The sequence below is a fragment of the Xenopus laevis genome, chromosome 6S, assembly GCF_017654675.1.
Source record: "Xenopus laevis strain J_2021 chromosome 6S, Xenopus_laevis_v10.1, whole genome shotgun sequence".
In the NCBI taxonomy this organism is placed as follows: Eukaryota; Metazoa; Chordata; class Amphibia; order Anura; family Pipidae; genus Xenopus; species Xenopus laevis.
In genome coordinates, this window is record NC_054382.1 from 51,382,460 (window position 1) to 51,395,431 (window position 12,972).

Consider the following 12,972-nt stretch of genomic DNA (forward strand, 5'->3'; position numbering starts at 1 on the left):
ATGTGCAAAAGTTCCATTAATAAAAGAAACGATTAGTGCTCTTTCTTTCTTTGTTATACAAGCCCTAGTGCACGTTTCCTGCTAGCTGTCCTCGTCTCCTCTTGAATTTCCCTCCATTCCATTTTTTTCCACCTGCATCCGTCCCCACACGGCCTGAATGGGAGTGCCTGAACAGTGGCTTAGTGGGAGCTGGAATGCCCGGGAGGTGAGGGGGTGGCGCCACACGTGTTCTTTTTCTCTTGCACAACCTTAACCCCAAACTGTGCATTCTCCTCAGCGCACACAGGTCCATTCACAGACACGCAGCACAGAGCCAGCCACAGGGGACATTCTCGTCCACTCCCCCTCATAATTGCACCTCCTACTTTCTTCACTCCCGTCCAATTTACACCTCTCCCTCCCGCATCTCTTTTTTGCTAGCTGCTCTGAGGGGGATTACATTTAGGATGCGTATGTCCCATGTGCTTGTAATTGTGTACGCACGAAACTATCGAACTGGAGTAATTTTTGTGCGTAAGTACACTGACACCCGCCTCTTATCACTACATTTTTTCTTTGAGCTCAAGCGCGAATTTGCACTAGTCCCCCAGAACTGTGCGAGATGTGTGCGAGAGAGAAGCAACATCTGTAAAACTTGGATTAAGAAGGGAGGAGGAGGAGGAAGAAGGAGGGGGATGAGGGAAAGACAAGGGAGGAGGGAAAAGAAAAAAATGCATGTGAGCAAGTAAGGGAGCTCTGCGGAGAAACTTTGAAAGTCCAGTGGTAAGTACCAGAATCTCCCCCGTTTCTTGCATGTGTATGGTACATGCCTTTTCTCTTGCATGTGCCAGGCGCTGTTGTGTGCTGTGCGAGTCGTGGCTTTGGGGCAAATTGAAGCGAAAGGCAATGAGATGTCAGTGTGGTGCTGCTCCGAGTGAGGCAGGGGCAGGATCAGATTACAAGATCCCTGAAACTGATGCAGAAAAAAGGGAAAGAGCAAAGAGTGCTGCTGTTGAGGGAGTTAGCTCGGCTGGGGGGGGGGGCACACAGAGCTTTCCGCCTGGCACCGGGAGGGTGACAGCCCATGCCAGGGAGACTTGCCCTGGAGCACGGAGGAGGGGATCACGCTTGTAGTTTTGGGAAGCTCGCCTGGAAGGTATGTGCTTTGCACAGGGATGTCCCCACCATGCTCTTACTCTTTGTTTTCCAATGGCTACAGGACTTTCCGCATGTTGTTACACAGAAAACTTTATCGCTACAAGAGAAACTGCTGCGGGGCCCAGTTTATGTATTCACTTCTAGCTGCAAACATACCCTCAGGGACTGATGGGCAGCCCATGGCCCTCCTGCAACCTTGGCAGCGATTTAGCTGGAGGGTTGCACTCAGGACATCCCACACACCTTCATGTAATCACTATTTCAATATGAATATTCGGTTTAAGCAGGAAGCTAAGTGGAATATGTATGCAGAAAAGTTACAGATTAGACAAGAAACATCCTTTATCTACTTTAGGGGGCCGATTCATGAAGCTCGAGTGAAGGATTTGAATTAAAAAAACTTCGAATTTCGAAGTGTTTTTTGGGCTACTTCGACCATCGAATGGGCTACTTCGACATTCGACTACGAATCGAACGATTCGAACTAAAAATCGTTCGACTATTCGACCATTCGATAGTCGAAGTACTGCCTCTTTAAAAAAAACTTCGACCCCCTACTTCGGCAGCTAAAAGCTACCGAAGTCAATGTTAGCCTATGGGGAAGGTCCCCATAGGCTTGCCTAAGTTTTTTTGATCGAAGGATATTCCTTCGATCGTATGATTAAAATCCTTCGAATCGTTCGATTCGAAGGATTTAATCGTTCGATCGAAGGAATAATCCTTCGATCGTGCGATCGTAGGATTTGCGCTAAATCCTTCAACTTCGATATTCGAAGTCGAAGGATTTTAGTTCCTAGTCGAATATCGAGGGTTAATTAACCCTCGATATTCGACCCTTCATACATCTGCCCCTATATTTTAACATTTGTATGTAAATGCATCTAGTGATGCCCAGCTGTTTATTTTCTGTGCATATGTCACGTTTAGATGTTTGCTATCCTTGCCAGGGAACAGTGTACTGATGACAGTACTTTTGGGCTAATCCCAGAATCAACATACACATATCATTTGTGATGTGTACATTCTATCTGTTTATGACTTATTTTAAGGGACACGCCAACCTCGGGTTGGCTGGAAACTTTGGATCTTTTCAAACATAGTCCTTTCACATCTGGACTGAGATGGGAGGGAACCACTGATCCTAGCTGCGGCTTCTCCTTCGCTTTACTGTTTCAGCAGTTTTTTTCCCCAGTAGCAAGTATGTTGGGTTACTAATATTAAATATAAGGAAGCACCCAGTTTATTATTTGTTTTAATTTGCTTTCTATACTGACAAATATTCAGATTAATTTTAATCTAATTCTATTTGTAAAATGTAAAGAAAGCAGTATACTGAAGCATATTCTGAGGCTATGGAATTAAACTTTCAATGTCTGTGTTAAACGGTTTGCTGCAATGAAGCAGTTAAATTATGTTTAAAATGTCAAGTAATCACCAATGACTTTGAAATAGATACAAAACTGAATCTTAACTGCAGAATTATTTTGGGGCCTGGAAATGGTCCAAGTTGACTTTTTGCATGTAGTCACATTTATTTATATGTATATATTTTTTTGCATGTGGGGGTTGTAGCAATCTGTTGTTTTGTAACCTGCCCCCAGGTCCTTTCTTTATAACATGACCCTGTCTATAGACAGGCACGTTCTATGGGGCAAACAAGGACTCTAGGCCCGATGAATCAAACTTTCACTTTCTCCAGCTGGAAAGAGACAGGGAAGAAAAAGAAGTAAAGTAAATACACCAAACACCACAAGCCAGACTGGATTAACTGATCTACACTTTTTAAATAAATAAACTTTGTGAGAAACAGAAAGGGAGTGAAGCAGATGCTGGGGTTTTGGTAGTGTGTGTATTTTATTTTGTTTGCCCATACGCTCTTTGCAAACTCAAGTGCAGAACAAATCAGGTTCAGTGTATCTAGTAAAACTTTACACATCCTGAGGCAAAATATCCTGCAACTTTTTAATCATTTAGAAAAGCATTGTTGGCCCAAACTTTCGGTAGTAGAGTAGAGTTTAAATCTTATAACTGTATTTTTTTATCCATCCATATATTTTAGACAAACTATTAATCATTTGTATTTTTGTGTTCTAAGTCAGTCCATAAACAATATACTGTTGACAGTTTCTGTTTGTATTGTGTATTCTATTTGTAGGGGATATTAAACTAGACCTTTTTTGTAAGATGTTAGTTGTGCTATATCATGGTCTTGGGTTGAAACCATTTGCTTTTAATATGTCTGTGGTATACCATGGAAGATATAAAACTGGTTGCTGGTGTTGGAAGTGGTAAGAAATCAGAATAAAACTTTTTTTCTGTTATTACTAAAAAAGTTTGGGGAATCAGTCTTTTTCCGAAGTTTAACAGGGGAAAACCATGGTTCCTGCTGGAGCCAAGCAGAAAGAGTTAATAAGAACAGAATTTAAAGAGGGCGCCAGTCTTCTATTTTCTTTCATTCTCTTCACTTTTTTTTTTTTGCATGGTCCGTCTTTGTAATTGAAAACATGGAATTCATTCATCTTTCAGGATTCATTGTTTTTTGTTTGCTTATTTAAGATTAATAATTTCAACTTGCTCCAAAGTATTAATTTCAAGTTTTTATGTAATTGCTCTATAATTTTGAAGGGTGCCACTCTGATGGATTTTGTAATTATTTCAGTTAGGTGCTTTAGTAAAAATTAACAGTTGCCTTTTGGTTGCAAAAGTAATGCTGTAAAGATTTTTAGGACAAAGAAAAAAAATCCCAGTAGACCCTATATGGAAGTTCTGTTTGCAGATAACCAGAACTCTCATACAGCAGAATATTATTATCTAATTAATATATTAAACACAGAATAATATTAATAATATATATATTACATTTTCACCATGTGTTCAAATTACCTAATAACATACCAAAAATGAACTGGTCAAGGGCATGTGGATAAGCAGTACTCAGTGAAATTCTACAGCTTAATATGTTTAAACTTTTAAAATATTTAAAATAACTACCATTTTAAGGGGCAGTTTTATTAAGGGTCTAAGTAAAAATTTAAAATTTGAATATTTGAAGTTTTTATGGTTAAACCTGTCAAATTCAACTAGGGAATTATCCAAACTCAATTTTATTAAAATTTTACTATTCGCCACCTAAAAACTGCCGAATTACTGTTTAAGTCGATGGGAGAGGTCCAGGGGTCAATTTGGAGTTATTTGTATCCTTCCTCACATTCTAGTTTTTTGTTGGAGAAAAAATTCTAATCGAGTTTGATCAAATTTGAATCCAATTTGATTCAGATTTTCGGGTCGTTTAAATTAGTCCGACTTTAATAAATTAAATTTTTAATAAATCTCTCCAAGTCGGATTTCGAATTAATTCAAATTTAAGATCGTTTAAAATACTCACAAAAATTCGAAATTCGATCCTTGATAAATATGCCTCACATGTATCCCTTACCATCAATCACACATTAAAGTTGATATACTAGATTTGATCGCTGCTCTGTTGAGATATACATTTCGTGGTTACAATGAAGTGGCATTTATTCTAGTAGTTCTGTTAAATTCATTAGTGCATCTCAAAAAGTTGAGGAGAATGTGCTGTTGCTAAAGTAGAAATTTGTTTTATTTAATAAATGCCACTAAGTGAACAGATTAATGTCAGGCAAAGACATTAATCTGAAGTTCTTTTGCTATAACATCTGCATGTTGTTCCTCTTTTACATCATCATTTAGTTACTGTATGGCAGCATTCTACAGAATTCTTAGTAATTCTACCAATAGGTCATGGATACCATCCTGTAACTCTGAGTACATAAAATAATAACGAGGATAGGATTGAAATATACATTTTGTAAGCTCATCTATAGGCAGGTAGCGTGCAAGAAAGCATGAAGTTGGACAGAAAGTGAATTATTGTGAAAAAATAAACTTGTCTACCTTCATCTTGGAATGTTAATACATTTAGACTGTGGTAGATTATCCTTAAAGTTATTGCATTTTTTCACCATGCTTGTAAATCGATGCCTAAGGCCTATGTATGAAAAATCCTTTGGTTTGTTGAATGTTTATGTGCTGTAAAGTGTGTAATCTTATAGCTCCTAAACATTGATTTTGAGGGACACTGAATGGGTTAACCCTTTAAGTGCCACAGAACGTAGAATCTACGTTCTGTGGAAAAGTAACTTGAAATGCCACAGAACGTAGATTCTACGTTCTGCAGCACTTCCGGGTTCTGGAGCGGAGGAGCGGCTGTTAGAGCCGCTCGCTCCGTTCCGCATCGATCCCCTGCCCCTAGGCAACGAGCAGAGCAGGGGATCGAGTGGCCCCTGGGGCGCGATCGCCCAGGGGCCCAAAAACAGCAGCAGGCACGTGTAACTTACGTGTCCTGCTGCTGCAGCCTACACCGCGCTGGATATCTCCGCCCCCACAGCACAGGCACACAGAGGACGTCGCAGATCTCTTCCTGAGGCCCTTCCAGATCGCCTGCAACAGTCTCCAGCGATTTTTTCAGGTTAGTGCAACAATTACACACACAAACACACCAACACACACTTATTACAGTAATACACACTTAGATTCACACTTACACACACTTACACATACATTTTTGGGGATTGGGGGGGTCACTTACACTCACTGCACTTACACACATGTGCACACGCACACACGCGCACATAACATGTAATTTACCATTTGTACACACGCACACGCACATACATGGCATTGTGGCTTTTTTTTTTTTTTTTCTTATCGCATCGTTTCTTTTTTTGGCTGAAAAAAATGTTTTATTGCCATTACGAATAGCGTATTCGCTAACCGTACTGTGCAATATCTTTTTTATGTTATTTCGGTGATTATATTGCAATTTTGGGTATTTTGGTGCATTTTTAGCCATTTTATTGAATTTTTAGCCATTTTATTGCATTTTCAGCTCTGCGTATGTTGTGTTCACTTGTTTCTAGCCGTATAACCTGTTTGGCCCAGCTAAAATATTCAAACTGTGATTCTGACGGCCGATAACACTAGTCTGGAAAAAAAACATTGATTTTTGTGGTTTTATTGGATTTTTTTGCATTTCACTCTTTACTGCCTTATTTTGTTTTGCCTTGTAAATTTTATTTACTATATATCCATTTGGGGGTCTCTGTGCGCCACATAGTTTGGTATATCTATGCATATTGGGCATCAAAGTGTTCAGTAGACCCCTGGCGTTCATATTTAGGATGTTTTATGCTGATACGTTACGAAATGTGGGGCATATAATGGGGTAAAATTCAAGCTTTGTGACGATTTTCAGAAATTTCATAAAAACCGTTATGTTCAGCATTGCTTTGCAGTTTGGCAGTTTACAGTAGAAACATTTATTTACCCATATTGTATTCGTCAGAATGTGTACTTTCTGAAAATATATGGTTTTCTGGGGTCTCTGTACTGTTAGGGGGGTCTAATGTCGCATAATACACACACCAGGTGCTCAAATTGAAGCAGCCAGCGCGTCAGCCGTGAAAATGTATATACACTATTGTCATTTGGGGGTCTCTGTGTGCCACATAGTTTGGTATATCTATGCATATTGGGCATCAAAGTGTTCAGTAGACCCCTGGCGTTCATATTTAGGATGTTTTATGCTGATAAGTTACGAAATGTGTGGCATATAATGGGGTAGAATTCAAGCTTTGTGACGATTTTCAGAAATTTGATAAAAACCGTTATGTTCAGCATTGCTTTGCAGTTTGGCAGTTTGTAGTAGAAACACTTATTTACCCATATCGGATTCGTCAGAATGTGTACTTTCTGAAAATATATGGTTTTCTGGGGTCTCTGTACTGTTAGGGGGGTCTAATATCGCATATTACACACACCAGGTGCTTATATTGCAGCAGCCAGCGCGTCAGCCGTGAAAATGTATATACACTATTGTCATTTGGGGGTCTCTGTACGCCACATAGTTTGCTATATCTATGCATACTGGGCATCAAAGTGTTCAGTAGACCCCTGGCGTTCATATTTAGGATGTTTTATGCTGATACGTTACGAAATGTGTGGCATATAATGGGGTAGAATTCAAGCTTTGTGACGATTTTCAGAAATTTGATAAAAACCGTTATGTTCAGCATTGCTTTGCAGTTTGGCAGTTTGCAGTAGAAACACTTATTTACCCATATTGGATTCGTCAGAATGTGTACTTTCTGAAAATATATGGTTTTCTGGGGTCTCTGTACTGTTAGGGGGGTCTAATGTCGCATAATACACACTCCAGGTGCTCATATTGCAGCAGCCAGAGCGTCGGCCGTGAAAATGTATATACACTATTGTCATTTGGGGGTCTCTGTGCGCCACATAGTTTGGTATATCTATGCATATTGGGCATCAAAGTGTTCAGTAGACCCCTGGCGTTCATATTTAGGATGTTTTATGCTGATAAGTTACGAAATGTGGGGCATATAATGGGGTAAAATTCAAGCTTTGTGACGATTTTCAGAAATTTGATAAAAACCGTTATGTTCAGCATTGCTTTGCAGTTTGGCAGTTTGCAGTAGAAACACTTATTTACCCATATTGGATTCGTCAGAATGTGTACTTTCTGAAAATATATGGTTTTCTGGGGTCTCTGTACTGTTAGGGGGGTCTAATGTTGCATAATACACACACCAGGTGCTTATATTGCAGCAGCCAGCGCGTCAGCCGTGAAAATGTATATACACTATTGTCATTTGGGGGTCTCTGTACGCCACATAGTTTGGTATATCTATGCATACTGGGCATCAAAGTGTTCAGTAGACCCCTGGCGTTCATATTTAGGATGTTTTATGCTGATACGTTACGAAATGTGTGGCATGTAATGGGGTAGAATTCAAGCTTTGTGACGATTTTCAGAAATTTGATAAAAACCGTTATGTTCAGCATTGCTTTGCAGTTTGGCAGTTTGCAGTAGAAACACTTATTTACCCATATTGGATTCGTCAGAATGTGTACTTTCTGAAAATATATGGTTTTCTGGGGTCTCTGTACTGTTAGGGGGGTCTAATGTCGCATAATACACACTCCAGGTGCTCATATTGCAGCAGCCAGAGCGTCAGCCGTGAAAATTTATATACACTATTGTCATTTAGGGGTCTCTGTGCACCACATAGTTTGGTATATCTATGCATATTGGGCATCAAAGTGTTCAGTAGACCCCTGGCGTTCATATTTAGGATGTTTTATGCTGATACGTTACGAAATGTGTGGCATATAATGGGGTAAAATTCAAGCTTTTGTGACGATTTTCCGAAATTTGATAAAAAACGTTATGTTCAGCATTGCTTTGCAGTTTGGCAGTTTGCAGTAGAAACACTTATTTACCCATATTGGATTCGTCAGAATGTGTACTTTCTGAAAATATATGGTTTTCTGGGGTCTCTGTACTGTTAGGTGGGCTAATGTCGCATAATACACACACCGGGTGGTTATATTGCAGCAGCCAGCGCGTCAGCCGTGAAAATGTCTATACATATTGTCATTTGGGGGTCTCTGTGCGCCACATAGTTTGGTATATCTATGCACATTGGGTATCAAACTGTTTAGTAGACCCATATGTTTATATTTAGGATGCTTTATGCTGGTAATGATACATGGACAATACGATGCTGGAAAGTTGAAGCTTTGAGGCAATTTCCAGATATTTCACCAAAACCGACAACTTTGGGAAAGCCTTGCGACTCAGTAGTTTGGAGCAATAAGGCATGGGTACCCATTTTAGATTCTGTAGAATGTGTACTTTCCAAAAATGTATGGGTTTGGGGGGTAAACATATATTTCTGTGTTTTTACCCCACAAAAATGCAGTCAATGTGTTGATTTTTCATTAGCTGAAGTTACCCACGGGACTGTTTGTATGCGCTAACTTCATTTTGGGGCCTCTAAATGCCAGATACTTTGGTAAACCTATGAAAAATGGCCACCAAACTGTTCGGAGGAACCCTGGCAATCATATTTAGGGTGCTTTTTCTTGGTGCATAACGATACATGGGTGATATGGTGCTGAGAAGTTGAAGCTTTGAGGAAATTTTCAGATATTTCACCAAAACCGACAATTGTGGGAAAGCCTTGCGACTCAGTAGTTTGGAGCAGAAAGGCATGGGTACCCATTTTAGATTCAGTAGAATGTGTACTTTCCAAAAATATATGGGTTTTGGGGGGTTAACATATATTTCTGTTTTTTACCCCACAAAAATGCAGTCAATTTGTTGATCTTTCATTAGCTGAAGTTACCCACGGGACTGTTTGTATGCGCTAACTTGATTTTGGGGCCTCTAAATGCCAGATACTTTGGTAAACTTATGAACAATGGCCACCAAAATGTTCAGAGGAACCCTGGCAATCATATTTAGGGTGCTTTTTCTTAGTACGTAATGACACATGGGTGATATGGTGCTGGGAAGTTGAAGCTTTGAGGCAATTTTCAGATATCTCACCAAAACCGACAATTGTGGGAAAGCCTTGCGACTCAGTAGTTTGGAGCAGAAAGGCATGGGTACCCATTTTAGATTCTGTAGAATGTGTACTTTCCAAAAATATATGGGTTTTGGGGGGTAAACATATATTTCTGTGTTTTACCCCACAAAAATGCAGTCAATGTGTTGACTTTTCATTAGCTGAAGTTACCCACGGGACTGTTTGTATGCGCTAACTTCATTTTGGGGCCTCTAAATGCCAGATACTTTGGTAAACCTATGAACAATGGCCACCAAACTGTTCGGAGGAACCCTGGCAATCATATTTAGGGTGCTTTTTCTTGGTGCATAACGATACATGGGTGATATGGTGCTGAGAAGTTGAAGCTTTGAGGCAATTTTCAGATATTTCACCAAAACCGACAATTGTGGGAAAGCCTTGCGACTCAGTAGTTTGGAGCAGAAAGGCATGGGTACCCATTTTAGATTCTGTAGAATGTGTACTTTCCAAAAATATATGGGTTTTGGGGGGTAAACATATATTTCTGTGTTTTTACCCCACAAAAATGCAGTCAATGTGTTGATTTTTCATTAGCTGAAGTTACCCACGGGACTGTTTGTATGCGCTAACATCATTTTGGGGCCTCTAAATGCCAGATACTTTGGTAAACTTATGAACAATCGCCACCAAAATGTTCAGAGGAACCCTGGCAATCATATTTAGGGTGCTTTTTCTTAGTACGTAATGACACATGGGTGATATGGTGCTGGGAAGTTGAAGCTTTGAGGCAATTTTCAGATATTTCACCAAAACCGACAACTTTGGGAAAGCCTTGCGACTCAGTAGTTTGGAGCAGAAAGGCATGGGTACCCATTTTAGATTCAGTAGAATGTGTACTTTCCAAAAATATATGGGTTTGGGGGGTAAACATATATTTCTGTGTTTTTACCCCACAAAAATGCAGTCAATGTGTTGATTTTTCATTAGATGAAGTTACCCACAGGACTATTTGTATGCGCTAACTTCATTTTGAGGCCTCTAAATGCCAGATACTTTGGTAAACCTATGAACAATGGCCACCAAACTGTTTGGAGGAACCCTGGCAATCATATTTAGGGTGCTTTTTCTTGGTGCGTAACGATACATGGGTGATATGGTGCTGGGAAGTTGAAGCTTTGAGGCAATTTTCAGATATTTCACCAAAACCGACAATTGTGGGAAAGCCTTGCGACTCAGTAGTTTGGAGCAGAAAGGCATTTGTACCCATTTTAGATTCGGTAGAATGTGTACTTTCCAAAAATATATGGGTTTTGGGGGGTAAACATATATTTCTGTGTTTTTACCCCACAAAAATGCAGTCAATGTGTTGATCTTTCATTAGCTGAAGTTACCCACGGGACTGCTTGTATGCGCTAACTTCATTTTGGGGCCTCTAAATGCCAGATACTTTGGTAAACTTATGAACAATGACCACCAAAATGTTCAGAGGAACCCTGGCAATCATATTTAGGGTGCTTTTTCTTAGTACATAATGATACATGGGCGATATGGTGCTGGGAAGTTGAAGCTTTGAGGAAATTTTCAGATATTTCACCAAAACCGACAATTGTGGGAAAGCCTTGCGACTCAGTAGTTTGGAGCAGAAAGGCATGGGTACCCATTTTAGATTCAGTAGAATGTGTACTTTCCAAAAATAAATGGGTTTGGGGGGTAAACATATATTTCTGTGTTTTTACCCCACAAAAAATGCAGTCAATGTGTTGATTTCTCAGTAGCTGAAGTAAAGTCCTGAACAATTTGGATGTGCTAACTACATATTGGTGTCTCTAAATGCCAGAAACTTTGGTAAACCTATGCATAATGGGTATCAAATTGTTCAGTGGACCCCTGGCAATCATATTCCAGGTGCTTTTTCTTGGTATCTAATATAGTTTGGGATATGCGGAGCAGCAAAATAAAACCTTTGAAATGATTTTTCAGAATTTTGAATTTTTTGTTGAAAAACCGCTATGTTCAGACAAGCTTTTATGTTTGGTAGTTGGGAGTAGAGAGACATAGTTACCCATTTTGTAATCGGCAGAATGTGTACTTTTCAAAAATGTATGGTTTTCCGGGGTAAACCTACGGTTTCAGGATTTTTTGCCTTGGAATCTAAAGCATGCCGTTTTCTGCCTTAGTGCTTTCAAAATTCGGTAATATACTGCCGGGAGTTTTTGCTGTACAGAAATCCTAAATCTCCCTAAAACTATACATATCTGGTATTGGCACGTTCGAGAGACATAAGGCTTTCCAAATCAGTTGGATTTTCATCCGTAAAATGAAATATTTTTCTGGTATAAATTGATATACGATGAAAAATGGTAATTTTTCATTTTTTTTTGGTATTTAGCACTATAAATTTTTTTGCACAGGTGGAAATACATGAAAACTCAGGCAGATTTAGAAAGCTCAGTTTCTACCGAAAAAAACAATGTATAGTTTTCCTAGGTAAACTATAGGTTTCCCCTCAGAAAATGCCCCTAAAGTGAGAGAGCACAAAATGTTTCAAAAACGGCTGGCATTTCGCGTAACCAAAATGTGAAATTCTGCTGGCACTTAAAGGGTTAATATAATAATGTTTATTTTGGGGGTGGGAGCATTGCGCTGTATACCCCTTCTTCACAGGACAGCCAATCAGGAAACACCACACAGTTATATGTTGCGCCACCTCACAGCTCTGAAGGGACTAATCATTTGGCATTTTGAAAGCTTACAAACATTCAATACATTGCAAACATTTACTGTAATTCAGAGGTTAATCAGGTGGGACAGGTTCTTTGGAGAAAGCTGTCAGCAGGACATCACCCTAGGGCGTACTGTTTCCTCATTGACATAAAAGTTCTTGGTGTAGTGTTAGAAAACAAACAATTGAAACCATTACCTTTCATAGGCAAAAAAAGCAGCTTGCTTTAAATCAAAAACAATGAATTGTAAAAAAAAAAATATAGACCAACTGGGTGCCCAATACAAACTTTCCCCAACTTCTAACAGTCTTATCATATCCCTCTATTTTCTACAGGTATTCGATAGGTCGGAGAAATAAAGTCTTATGCAGCTGAGCGAGGACTTTGAATGAAATTTCACACTTTGATGGTTTTTTTCACCCTTCTTCTTCTCCTGTGTCTAACTTTGATATATTGACAGCAAAAGGAACTTGCAAAGCTTTTATATGGCTCGAGTGGCAATGCTAAGCAGCAGTCAAATGTCTCCATGCATTTGTGTTTAAGTGCAGAAGAAATAGCATGTCTGGGGGCAGCAGAGGTTCTTGTCAACTCCCTAATCCCAGGTCCCAGAAAACCTTGAGGGCATGCCTCAGATCTTGCTGAAATGATTGTAGACTCACACAGTTTGCAGATTAAATATGCTATGTGTTCCTGTC

The 12,972-nt window shown here is 39.5% G+C and overlaps 1 protein-coding gene across 4 annotated transcripts in view; it reads left to right on the plus strand.

The window, feature by feature from the left end:
- Positions 1-256: 256 nt before the first annotated feature.
- gli3.S (GLI family zinc finger 3 S homeolog) overlaps positions 257-12,972 on the plus strand; it is a 165,332-nt gene continuing 152,616 nt past the window's right edge. Inside the window, exon 1 of one of the 4 annotated variants that reach the window (XM_018269358.2) lies at positions 257-762. The gene's annotated coding sequence lies outside the window, so the exon portion shown is untranslated. The other 3 variants (XM_018269355.2, XM_018269356.2, XM_018269357.2) reach the window with 3 other exon arrangements.